Below are 12,438 nucleotides of genomic sequence, written 5' to 3' on the forward strand. Positions count from 1 at the left end.
GGAGAGATGAATGAATTATTGCTCAAGAGGTTGGAGGAATGATGAATGAACTAGATTGAATGAGGGTGGAGGATGTTGTAGCAGAGATGAATGAAATAGAGTGGATGAGGGTGGAGTAGAGATGAATCTACAGAGTGGAGGAGGCTGGAGGGGAGTTGAATGTACTAGGGTGGAGGAGGGTGGAGGAGAGATGAATGAAGTCGTATGGAGAAACTTGGAAGAGAGTTGAATGAACTAAAGTTATGTATACTGGAAGAGAGAAGAATGAAATAGGGTGGAGGATAGTGGAGCAAAGATGACTGAACTGAGGTTGAGGAAAGCGGAGGAGGGTGGAGGAGAGACAAATGAACTAGAGTGGAGGATGGTGGAGGAGAGATAAATAAACTGGGTTGGAAGAGTGTGGAGGAGAGATTGTTTGAACAAGAGAGGAGGAGATTGGAGGAGAGAGGAGGAGAGATTAATGATCTAGAGTGGAGGAGGGTGGACGATACATGAATGAACTAGAGTGGAGGAGGGTGTAGGGGAAATGAATGAACTAGAGTGGACGATGTTGGAGGAGAGATGAATGAACAATAACAGAGGACGGAGGAAGAGAAATGAATGAACTGGTGTGCAAGAGGGTGGAGGAGAGATGAATGAAATAGGGAAGGAGGAGGGTGGAGGACAGATGAATGAACTGGGGTAGAGGAGGTCGGTGGAGTGTTAATGATGGATGAATGAACTAGAGTGCAGTAGCTTGGAGGAGAGATGAATGAATTGGACTGCAGGAGGGTTGATGAGTAATGAATGAACTAGAGTGGAGGAGGCTGGAGGAGAGATGATTGAACTGGAGTGGAGGACTATTGAGGAGGTTGGAGTAGAGATTAATGAACTAGAGTGGAGAAGGATGGGGGTACGGTTGAGTGATGAATGAATTAAGGTGGAGGTGGATGGAGTTAGGTGGAAGAGAGATGAATGATCAAGGGTGGAGGAGGGTGGAGGTGAGATGAATGAAGTGGAGTTGAGGAGGGTTGAGGAGCGATGAAATAACTAGAGTTGAGGAGGTTGGAGGAGAGTTGAATGAACTAGAATGGAAGAGAGATGAAAGAACTAACATGGAGGAGGTTGGAGGAGGTTGGAGGAGAGATGAATGAACAAGGATGATGGAGGTTGGAAGAGAGATGAATGAATTGGAGTGCAGGAGGTTGGAGGAGTAATGAATGAACTGGAGTGGAGGAGGGTGGAGGAGAGATGAATGAACTGGAGTGGAAGAAGGTGGAGGAGAGATGAATGAACTAGCTAAGAGGAGGGTGGAGGATGTTTTATCAGAGATGAATGAAATAGAGTGGAGAAGGGTGGAGGACAGTTGAATGAACTAGAGTGGTAGAGGGTGGAGTAGAGATGAATGAATAGATTGCAGGAGGCTGGAGGAATGATGAATGAACTAGGGTGGAGGAGGGTGGAGGAGAGATGAATGAACTAGAGTGGAGGTGGGTGGAGGAGAGATGAATGAACTCGGGTGGAGGAGGGTGAAGGAGGGTGGAGGAGAGATGAATGAACTGGAGTGGACGAGGGTGGAGGAGAGATGAATGAAATAGGGTGGAGGAGGGTGGAGGAGAGATGAATGAACTGGGGCAGAGGAGGGTGGAGGTGTGTTAAGGAGGGACGAAGGAACTAGAGTGCAGTAGGTGGGAGGAGAGATGAATGAATTATTGCTCAATTTGTTGGAGGAATGATGAATGACCTAGATTGAATGAGGGTGGAGGATGTTGTAGCAGAGATGAATGAAATAGAGTGGATGAGGGTGGAGTAGAGATGAATCTGTAGAGTGGAGGAGGCTGGAGGGGAGTTGAAGGTACTAGGGTGGAGGAGGGTGGAGGAGAGATGAATGAAGTCAGATGGAGAAATTTCGAAGAGAGATGAATGAACTAAAGTTATGTATACTGGAAGAGAGAAGAATGAAATAGGGTGGAGGATAATGGAGCAAAGATGATTGAACTGAGGTTGAGGAAAGCGGAAGAGGGTGGAGGAGAGACGAATGAACTAGAGTGGAGGAGAGTGGAGGAGAGATAAATAAACTGGGTTGGAGGAGTGTCGAGGAGAGATTGTTTGAACTAGAGAGGAGGAGATTTGAGGAGAGTGGAGGAGAGATTAATGAACTAGAGTGGAGGAGGGTGGACAATAGATGAATGAACTAGAGTGGAGGAGGGTGTAGGGGAAATGAATGAACTAGAGAGGACGATGTTGGAGGAGAGATGAATAAACTAGAGCAGAGTAGGGTGGAGGAGAGATGTATGAACTGGGGTGGAGGAAGGTGTTGGAGTGTTAATGATGGATGAATGAACTATAGTGCAGTAGCTTGGAGGAGAGATGAATGAATTAGTGTGCAGGAGGGTGGAGGAATGATGAATTAACTAGAGTGGACGATGTTGGAGGAAAGATGAATAAACTAGAGCAGAGTAGGGTGGAAGAGAGATGTATGAACTGGGGTGGAGGAGGGTGGTGGAGTGATTGCATGAACTAGGGTGGAGGAGGGTGCAGGAGGGTGGAGGAGAGATTAATGAACTATAGTGGAGGAGGGAGGAGGAGGTGGAGGAGGGGGAGGAGAGATGAATGAACTAGTTTGGAGGACTATTGAGGAGGGTGCAGTAGTGATTAATGAACAAGAGTGGAGGAGGATGAAGGGGTGTGGAGTGATGAATGAATAAGGTGGAGTTGGTTTGAGTAGGGTGGAAGAGAGATGAATGAGCTAGGGTGTAGGAGGGTGGATGAGGGTGGAGAAGGGTTGAATGAATTAGAGTGGAGGAAGATGGAGGAGGGTGGAAGAGGGATGAATGAGCCAGGGTGGTGGAGGGTGGAGGAGAGATGAATGAAGTGGAGTTGAGGAGGGTGGAGGAGAGATGAATGAAATAGAATGGAAGAGGGTGGAGGAGCAATGAAATAACTGGAGTTGAGGAGGTTGAAGGAGAGTTGAATGAACTAAAGTGGAGGGTGGTGGTTGAGAGATGAATGAATTAGAGTGTGGTAGGGAGTACAAGAGATGAATCAGCTAGAGTGGAGGAGGGTGGAGGAGAGATGAATGAACTGGGGCAGAGGAGGGCGGACGAATGTTAAGGAGGGATGAATGAACTAGCGTGCAGTAGGTTGGAGGAAAGGTGAATGAATTAGAGTGCAAGAGGGTGAAGGAATGGTGAATGAACTAGAGTGGAGGAGGGTCGAGGAGAAATGATTGAACTAGAGAAGAGGAGGGCGGAGGAGAGATGATTGAACTGGAGTGGAGGAGGTTGGAGGAGAGATGAATGAACTAGCGTCGAGGAGGGTGGAGGAGAGATGAATGAACTTGGTGGAGGAGGGTGAAGGTGGGTGGAGGAGACATGGATGAACTAGAGTGGAGAAGGGAGGAGGAGAGATGAATGAACTGGAGTGGACGAGGGTGGAGGAGAGATGAATGAAATAGGGAGGAGGAGGGTGGAAGAAAGATGAATGAACTGGGGCAGAGGAGGCTGGAGGAGTGTTAAGGAGGGATGAATGAACTAGATTGCAGTAGTTTGGAGGAGAGATGAATGAATTTTTGCGCAGGAGGGAGGAGGAAAAATGAATGAACACGATTGATGGAGGGTGGAGGATGTTGTAGCAGAGATGAATCAAATAGAGTGGATGAAGATGGAGTAGAGATGAATCTATAGAGTAGAGGAGGCTGGAGGAGAGTTTAATGCACTAGGGTGGAGGAGGGTGCAGGAGAGATGAATGAAGTCGGATCTAGAAATTTGGAAGAGAGATGAATGAACTAGAGTTATGTATGCTGGAAGAGAGATGAATGAAATAGGGTGGAGGATACTGGAGCAGAGATGATTGAACTGAGCTGGAGGGAAGAGGAGTGTGGAGGAGATACGAATGAACAAGAGTGGAGGAGTGTGGAGGAGAGATGAATGAACTAGAGTGGAGGAGGGTGCAGGAGAGATGAATGAACTAGAGTGGAGGAGAGATGAAAGAACAAACGTGGAGGAGGTTGGAGAAGAGATGAATGAATTGGAGTGCAGGAGGCCAGAGTAGTGATGAATGAACTAGAGTGGATGAGGTTGGAGGAGAAATGAATGAAATAGGGAGAATGAGGGTGGAGGAGAGATGAAAGAACTACAGTGGAGGAGGGTGAAGGAGGGGTGAGGAGAGATGAATGAACTGGGGTAGAGGAGGGCGGAAGAGTGTCTAGGAGGGATGAATGAACGAGAGTGCAATAGGTTGGAGGAGAGATGAATGAATTGGAGTGCAGGAGGGTGGATGAGTAATGGATGAACTAGAGTGGAGGAGGGTGGAGGACAGATGATTGAACTGGAGTGGAGGACTATTGAGGAAGGGGGAGTAGAGATTAATGAACTAGAGTGGAGAAGGATGGGGGGGCGGTGGAATGATGAATGAATTAAGGTGGAGGTGTATGGAGGAGGGTGGAAGAGAGATGAATGATCTAGGGTGGAGGATGGTGGAGGAGAGATGAATGTGCAATGGTGGAGGAGGGTGGCGGTGAGATGAATGAAATTGAATGGAAGAGGGTGGATGAGCGATGAAATAACTAGAGTTGAGGAGGTTGGAGGAGCGTTGAATGAACTAGAGTGGAGGAGAGATGAAAGAACTAACGTGGAGGAGGTTGGTGGAGGTTGGAGGAGAGAAGAATGAACAAGAATGATGGAGGTTGGAATAGAGATGAATGAATTGGAGTGCAGGAGGGTGGAGGAGTGATGAATGAACTGGAGTGGAGGAGGGTGGAGGAGAGATGATTGAACTGGAGGGGAAGATGGTGGAGGAGAGATGAATGAACTAAATTAGAGGAGGGTGGAGGATGTTATAGCAGTGATGAATGAAATAGAATGGAGAGGGTGGAGGACAGTTGAATGAACTAGATTAGTAGAGGGTGGAGTAGAGATGAATGAATAGATTGAAGGAAGCTGAAGTAGTGATGAATGAACGAGGGTGAAGGTGGGTGGAGGAGAGTTGAATGAACTAGGGTGGAGTAGGGTGGAGGAGAGATGAATGAACTGAAGTGTACAAGGGTGCAGGAGAGATGAATAAAACAGGGAGGAGGAGGGTGGAGGAGAGGTGAATGAACTAGACTGGAGGAAGTTGGAGGACAGTTGAATGAACTAGATTGGTAGAGGGTGGAGTAGAGATGAATGAATAGATTGCAGGAGGCTGGAGGACAGATGAATGAACAAGAGTGGAGGTGGGTGGAGGAGAGATGAGTGAACTCGGGTGGCGGAGGGTGAAGGAGGGTGGAGGAGAGATGAATGAACTGGAGCGGACGAGGGTGGAGGAGAGATGAATGAAATAGCGAGGAGGAGGGTGGAGGAGAGATGAATGAACTGGGGCAGAGGAGGGTGGAGTTGTGTTAAGGAGGGACGAAGGAACTAGAGTGCACTAGGTGGGAGGAGAGATGAATGAATTATTGCTCAAGAGGTTGGAGGAATGATGTATGAACTAGATTGAATCAGGGTGGAGGATGTTGTAGCAGAGATGAATGAAATAGAGTGGATGAGGGTGGAGTAGAGATGAATCTATAGAGTGGAAGAGGCTGGAGGGGAGTTGAATGTACTAGGGTGGAGGAGGGTGGAGGAGAGATGAATGAAGTTGGATGGAGAAATTTGGAAGAGAGATGAATGAACTAGAGTTATGTATACTGGAAGAGAGAAGAATGAAATAGGGTGGAGTAGGGTGGAGAAGAGATAAATAAACTGGGTTGGAGGTGTGTGGAGGAGAGATTGTTTGAACTAGAGAGGAGGAGATTGGAGGAGAGTGGAGGAGAGATTAATGAATTAGAGTGGAGGAGCGTGGACGATAGATGAATGAAGTAGAGTGGAGGAGGGTGTAGGGGAAATGCATGAACTAGAGAGGACGATGTTGGAGAAGAGATGAATGAACTATAACAGAGGACAGAGGAAGAGAGATGAATGAACTGGAGTGCAAGAGGGTGGAGGAGTGATGAATGAAATAGGGAGGAGGAGGGTGGAGGACAGATGAATGAACTGGGGTAGAGGAGGGCGGTGGAGTGTTAATGATGGATGAATGAACTAGAGTGCAGTAGGTTGGAGGAGAGATGAATGAATTAGTGCGCAGGAGTGTGGAGGAATGATGAAAGAACTAGAGTGGACGATGTTGGAGGAAAGATGAATACACTAGAGCAGAGTAGGGTGGAGGAGAGAGGTATGAACTGGGGTGGAGGAGGGTGGTGGAGTGATTGCATGAAAAAGGGTGGAGGAGGGTGAAGGAGTGTGGAGGAGAGATGAATGAAATAGGGAGGAGGAGGGTGGAGGAGAGGTGAATGAACTAGACTGGAGGAAGGTGGAGGACAGTTGACTGAACTAGAGTGGTAGAGGGTGGAGTAGAGATGAATGAATAGATTGCAGGAGGCTGGAGGAGTGATGAATGAACTAGGGTGGAGGAGGGTGGAAGAGAGATGAATGAACTAGAGTTGAGGTGGGTTTAGGAGGGATGAATGAACTCGGGTGGAGGAGGGAGAAGGAGGGTGGAGGAGAGATTAATGAACTAGAGTGGACGAGGGTGGAGGAGGGTGGAGGAGGGGGAGGAGTGATGAATGAACTAGTGTGGAGCACTATTGAGGAGGGTGCAGTAGTGATTAATGAACAAGAGTGGAGGAGGATGGAGGGGTGTGGAGTAATGAATGAACTAAGGTGGAGGTGGATTGAGTAGGGTGGAAGAGAGATGAATGAGCTAGGGTGTAGGAGGGTGGATGAGGGTGGAGAAGGGTTCAATGAATTAGAGTGGAGGAAGATGGAGGAGGGTGGAAGAGGGATGAATGAGCTAGGGTGGTGGAGGGTGGAGGAGAGATGAATGAAGTGGAGTTGAGGAGGGTGGAGGAGAGATGAATGAAATAGAATGGAAGAGGTTGGAGGAGCAATGAAATAACTGGAGTTGAGGAGGTGGAAGGAGAGTTGAATGAACTAGAGTGGAGGGTGGTGGTAGAGAGATGAATGAATTAGAGTGGGGAAGGGAGCACAAGAGATGAATCAGCTAGAGTGGAGGAGGCTGGAGGAGAGATGAATGAACTGGGGCAGAGGAGGGTGGACGAGTGTTAAGGAGGGATGAATGAACTAGAGTGCAGTAGGTTGGAGGAAAGGTGAATGAATTAGAGTGCAAGAGGGTGAAGGAATGGTGAATGAACGAGTTGAGGAGGGTCGAGGAGAGATGAATGAACTAGATTGGAGGGGGCGGAGGAGTGATGATTGAACTGGAGTGGAGGAGGTTGGAGGAGAGATGAATGAACTAGCGTCGAGGAGGGTGGAGGAGAGATGAATAAAATAGGGAGGAGGAGGGTGGAAGAGAGATGAATGAACTGGGGCAGAGGAGGCTGGAGGAGTGTTAAGGAGGGATGAATGAACTAGAGTGCAGTAGTTTGGAGGAGAGATGAATGAATTTTTGCGCAGGAGGGAGGAGGAATAATGAATGAACAAGATTGAAGAAGGGTGGAGGATGTTGTAGCAGAGATGAATCAAATAGAGTGGATGAAGATGGAGTAGAGATGAATCTATAGAGTGGAGGAGGCTGGAGGAGAGTTTAAAGCACTAGGGTGGAGGAGGGTGGAGGAGAAATGAATGAAGTCGGATGTAGAAGTATGGAAGAGAGATGAATGAACTAGAGTTATGTAGGCTGGAAGAGAGATGAATGAAATAGGGTGGAGGATAGGGAGCAGAGATGATTGAACTGAGCTGGAGGAAAGAGGAGGAGTGTGGAGGAGATACAAATGAACAAGAGTGGAGGAGGGTGGAGGAGAGATGAATGAACTAGAGTGGAGGAGGGTGCAGTAGTGATGAATGAACTAGAGTGGAGGAGAAATGAAAGAACTAACGTGGAGGAGGTTGGCGGAGAGATGAATGAACAAGGATGGTGGAGGTTGGAAGAGAGATGAATGAATTGGTGTGCAGGATGCCGGAGTAGTGATGAATGAACTAGAGTGGACGAGGTTGGAGGAGAAATGAATGAAATAGGGAGGATGAGTGTGGAGGAGAGAGGAAAGAACTACAGTGGAGGAGGGTGGAGGAGGGGTGAGGAGAGATGAATGAACTGGGGTAGAGGAGGGCGGAAGAGTGTCTAGGAGGGATGAATGAACGAGAGTGCAGTAGGTTGGAGGAGCGATGAATGAATTGGAGTGCAGGAGGGTGGATGAGTAATGAATGAACTAGAGTGGAGGAGGGTGGAGGACAGATGATTGAACTTGAGTGGAGGACTATTGAGGAGGGGGGAGTAGAGATTAATGAACTAGAGTGGAGAAGGATGGGGGGGGCGGTGGAATGATGAATGAATTAAGGTGGAGGTGGATGGAGAAGGGTGAAAGAGAGATGAATGATCTAGGGTAGAGGAGGGTGGAGGAGAGATGAATGAAGTGGAGTTGAGGAGGGTTGAGGTGAGATGTTTGAGCAAGGGTGGAGGAGGGTGGCGGAGAGACGAGTGAAATAGAATGGAAGAGGGTGGATGAACGATGAAGTAGCTAGATTTGAGGAGGTTGGAGGAGAGTTGAATGAACTAGAGTGGAGGAGAGATGAAAGAACCAATGTGGAGCGGGTGGAGGACAGTTGAATGAACTAGAGTATTAGAGGGTGGAGTAGAGATGAATGAATAGATTCAGGGAAGCTGGAGTAGTGATGAATGAACGAGGGTGAAGGTGGGTGGAGGAGAGTTGAATGAACTAGGGTGGAGGATGGTGGAGGAGAGATGGATGAACTAGAGCGGAGGAGGGAGGAGGAGAGATGAATGAACTGGAGTGGACAAGGGTGCAGGAGAGATGAATGAAATAGGGAGGAGGAGGGTGGAGGAGAGGTGAATGAACTAGACTGGAGGAAGGTGGAGGACAGTTGAATGAACTAGAGTGGTAAAGGGTGGAGTAGAGATGAATGAATAGATTGCAGGAGGCTGGAGGAGTGATGAATGAACTAGGGTGGAGGAGGTTGGAAGAGAGATGAATGAACTAGAGTTGAGGTTGGTCGAGGAGAGATGAATAAACTCGGGTGGAGGAGGGTGAAGGAAGGTGGAGGAGAGATTAATGAACTAGAGTGGACGAGCGTGGAGGAGGGTGGAGGAGGGCGAGGAGTGATGAATGAACTAGTGTGGAGGACTATTGAGGAGGGTGCAGTAGAAATTAATGAAAAAGAGTGGAGGAGGATGGAGGGGTGTGGAGTGATGAATGAACTAAGGTGGAGGTGGATTGAGTAGGGTGGAAGAGAGATGAATGAGCTAGGGTTTAGGAGGGTGGATGAGGGTGGAGAAGGGTTGATTGAATTAGAGTGGAGGAAGATGGAGGAGGGTGGAAGAGGGATGAATGAGCTAGGGTGGTGGAGGGTGGAGGAGAGATGAATGAAGTGGAGTTGAGGAGGGTGGAGGAGAGATGAATGAAATAGAATGGAAGAGGTTGGAGGAGCAATGAAATAACTGGAGTTGAGGAGCTGGAAGGAGAGTTGAATGAACTAGAGTGGTGGAGGGTGGTGGTAGAGATGAATGAATAGATTGCAGGAGGCTGGAGGTGTGATGAATGAACTAGGGTGGAGGAGGGTGGAAGAGAGATGAATCAACTAGAGTTGAGGTGGGTGGAGGAGAGATGAATGAACTCGGGTGGAGGAGGGTGAAGGAGGGTGGAGGAGAGTTGAATGAACTGGAGTGGACGAGGGTGGAGGAGAGATGAATGAAATAGGGAGGAGGAGGGTGGAGGAGAGATGAATGAACTTGGGCAGTGGAGGGTGGAGGTGTGTTCAGGAGGGATGAATGAACCAGAGTGCAGTAGGTGGGAGGAGAGATGAATGAATTATTGCTCAAGAGGTTGGAGGAATGATGAATGAACTAGATTGAATGAGGGTGGAGGATGTTGTAGCAGAGATGAATGAAATAGAGTGGATGAGGGTGGAGTAGAGATGAATCTACAGAGTGGAGGAGGCTGGAGGGGAGTTGAATGTACTAGGGTGGAGGAGGGTGGAGGAGAGATGAATGAAGTCGTATGGAGAAACTTGGAAGAGAGTTGAATGAACTAAAGTTATGTATACTGGAAGAGAGAAGAATGAAATAGGGTGGAGGATAGTGGAGCAAAGATGACTGAACTGAGGTTGAGGAAAGCGGAGGAGGGTGGAGGAGAGACAAATGAACTAGAGTGGAGGATGGTGGAGGAGAGATAAATAAACTGGGTTGGAAGAGTGTGGAGGAGAGATTGTTTGAACAAGAGAGGAGGAGATTGGAGGAGAGAGGAGGAGAGATTAATGATCTAGAGTGGAGGAGGGTGGACGATACATGAATGAACTAGAGTGGAGGAGGGTGTAGGGGAAATGAATGAACTAGAGTGGACGATGTTGGAGGAGAGATGAATGAACAATAACAGAGGACGGAGGAAGAGAAATGAATGAACTGGTGTGCAAGAGGGTGGAGGAGAGATGAATGAAATAGGGAAGGAGGAGGGTGGAGGACAGATGAATGAACTGGGGTAGAGGAGGTCGGTGGAGTGTTAATGATGGATGAATGAACTAGAGTGCAGTAGCTTGGAGGAGAGATGAATGAATTGGACTGCAGGAGGGTTGATGAGTAATGAATGAACTAGAGTGGAGGAGGCTGGAGGAGAGATGATTGAACTGGAGTGGAGGACTATTGAGGAGGTTGGAGTAGAGATTAATGAACTAGAGTGGAGAAGGATGGGGGTACGGTTGAGTGATGAATGAATTAAGGTGGAGGTGGATGGAGTTAGGTGGAAGAGAGATGAATGATCAAGGGTGGAGGAGGGTGGAGGTGAGATGAATGAAGTGGAGTTGAGGAGGGTTGAGGAGCGATGAAATAACTAGAGTTGAGGAGGTTGGAGGAGAGTTGAATGAACTAGAATGGAAGAGAGATGAAAGAACTAACATGGAGGAGGTTGGAGGAGGTTGGAGGAGAGATGAATGAACAAGGATGATGGAGGTTGGAAGAGAGATGAATGAATTGGAGTGCAGGAGGTTGGAGGAGTAATGAATGAACTGGAGTGGAGGAGGGTGGAGGAGAGATGAATGAACTGGAGTGGAAGAAGGTGGAGGAGAGATGAATGAACTAGCTAAGAGGAGGGTGGAGGATGTTTTATCAGAGATGAATGAAATAGAGTGGAGAAGGGTGGAGGACAGTTGAATGAACTAGAGTGGTAGAGGGTGGAGTAGAGATGAATGAATAGATTGCAGGAGGCTGGAGGAATGATGAATGAACTAGGGTGGAGGAGGGTGGAGGAGAGATGAATGAACTAGAGTGGAGGTGGGTGGAGGAGAGATGAATGAACTCGGGTGGAGGAGGGTGAAGGAGGGTGGAGGAGAGATGAATGAACTGGAGTGGACGAGGGTGGAGGAGAGATGAATGAAATAGGGTGGAGGAGGGTGGAGGAGAGATGAATGAACTGGGGCAGAGGAGGGTGGAGGTGTGTTAAGGAGGGACGAAGGAACTAGAGTGCAGTAGGTGGGAGGAGAGATGAATGAATTATTGCTCAATTTGTTGGAGGAATGATGAATGACCTAGATTGAATGAGGGTGGAGGATGTTGTAGCAGAGATGAATGAAATAGAGTGGATGAGGGTGGAGTAGAGATGAATCTGTAGAGTGGAGGAGGCTGGAGGGGAGTTGAAGGTACTAGGGTGGAGGAGGGTGGAGGAGAGATGAATGAAGTCAGATGGAGAAATTTCGAAGAGAGATGAATGAACTAGAGTTATGTATACTGGAAGAGAGAAGAATGAAATAGGGTGGAGGATAATGGAGCAAAGATGATTGAACTGAGGTTGAGGAAAGCGGAAGAGGGTGGAGGAGAGACGAATGAACTAGAGTGGAGGAGAGTGGAGGAGAGATAAATAAACTGGGTTGGAGGAGTGTCGAGGAGAGATTGTTTGAACTAGAGAGGAGGAGATTTGAGGAGAGTGGAGGAGAGATTAATGAACTAGAGTGGAGGAGGGTGGACAATAGATGAATGAACTAGAGTGGAGGAGGGTGTAGGGGAAATGAATGAACTAGAGAGGACGATGTTGGAGGAGAGATGAATAAACTAGAGCAGAGTAGGGTGGAGGAGAGATGTATGAACTGGGGTGGAGGAAGGTGTTGGAGTGTTAATGATGGATGAATGAACTATAGTGCAGTAGCTTGGAGGAGAGATGAATGAATTAGTGTGCAGGAGGGTGGAGGAATGATGAATTAACTAGAGTGGACGATGTTGGAGGAAAGATGAATAAACTAGAGCAGAGTAGGGTGGAAGAGAGATGTATGAACTGGGGTGGAGGAGGGTGGTGGAGTGATTGCATGAACTAGGGTGGAGGAGGGTGCAGGAGGGTGGAGGAGAGATTAATGAACTATAGTGGAGGAGGGAGGAGGAGGTGGAGGAGGGGGAGGAGAGATGAATGAACTAGTTTGGAGGACTATTGAGGAGGGTGCAGTAGTGATTAATGAACAAGAGTGGAGGAGGATGAAGGGGTGTGGA

General features: G+C 48.1%; 1 protein-coding gene across 1 annotated transcript in view; it reads left to right on the forward strand.

Moving 5' to 3' along the window:
• LOC121286755 (perlwapin-like) overlaps window positions 1–12,438 on the forward strand; it is a 577,457-nt gene that overhangs the window by 480,584 nt on the left and 84,435 nt on the right. The window lies entirely within an intron of this gene.

This window comes from Carcharodon carcharias, chromosome 14 (genome assembly GCF_017639515.1).
Source record: "Carcharodon carcharias isolate sCarCar2 chromosome 14, sCarCar2.pri, whole genome shotgun sequence".
Classification (NCBI taxonomy): Eukaryota; Metazoa; Chordata; class Chondrichthyes; order Lamniformes; family Lamnidae; genus Carcharodon; species Carcharodon carcharias.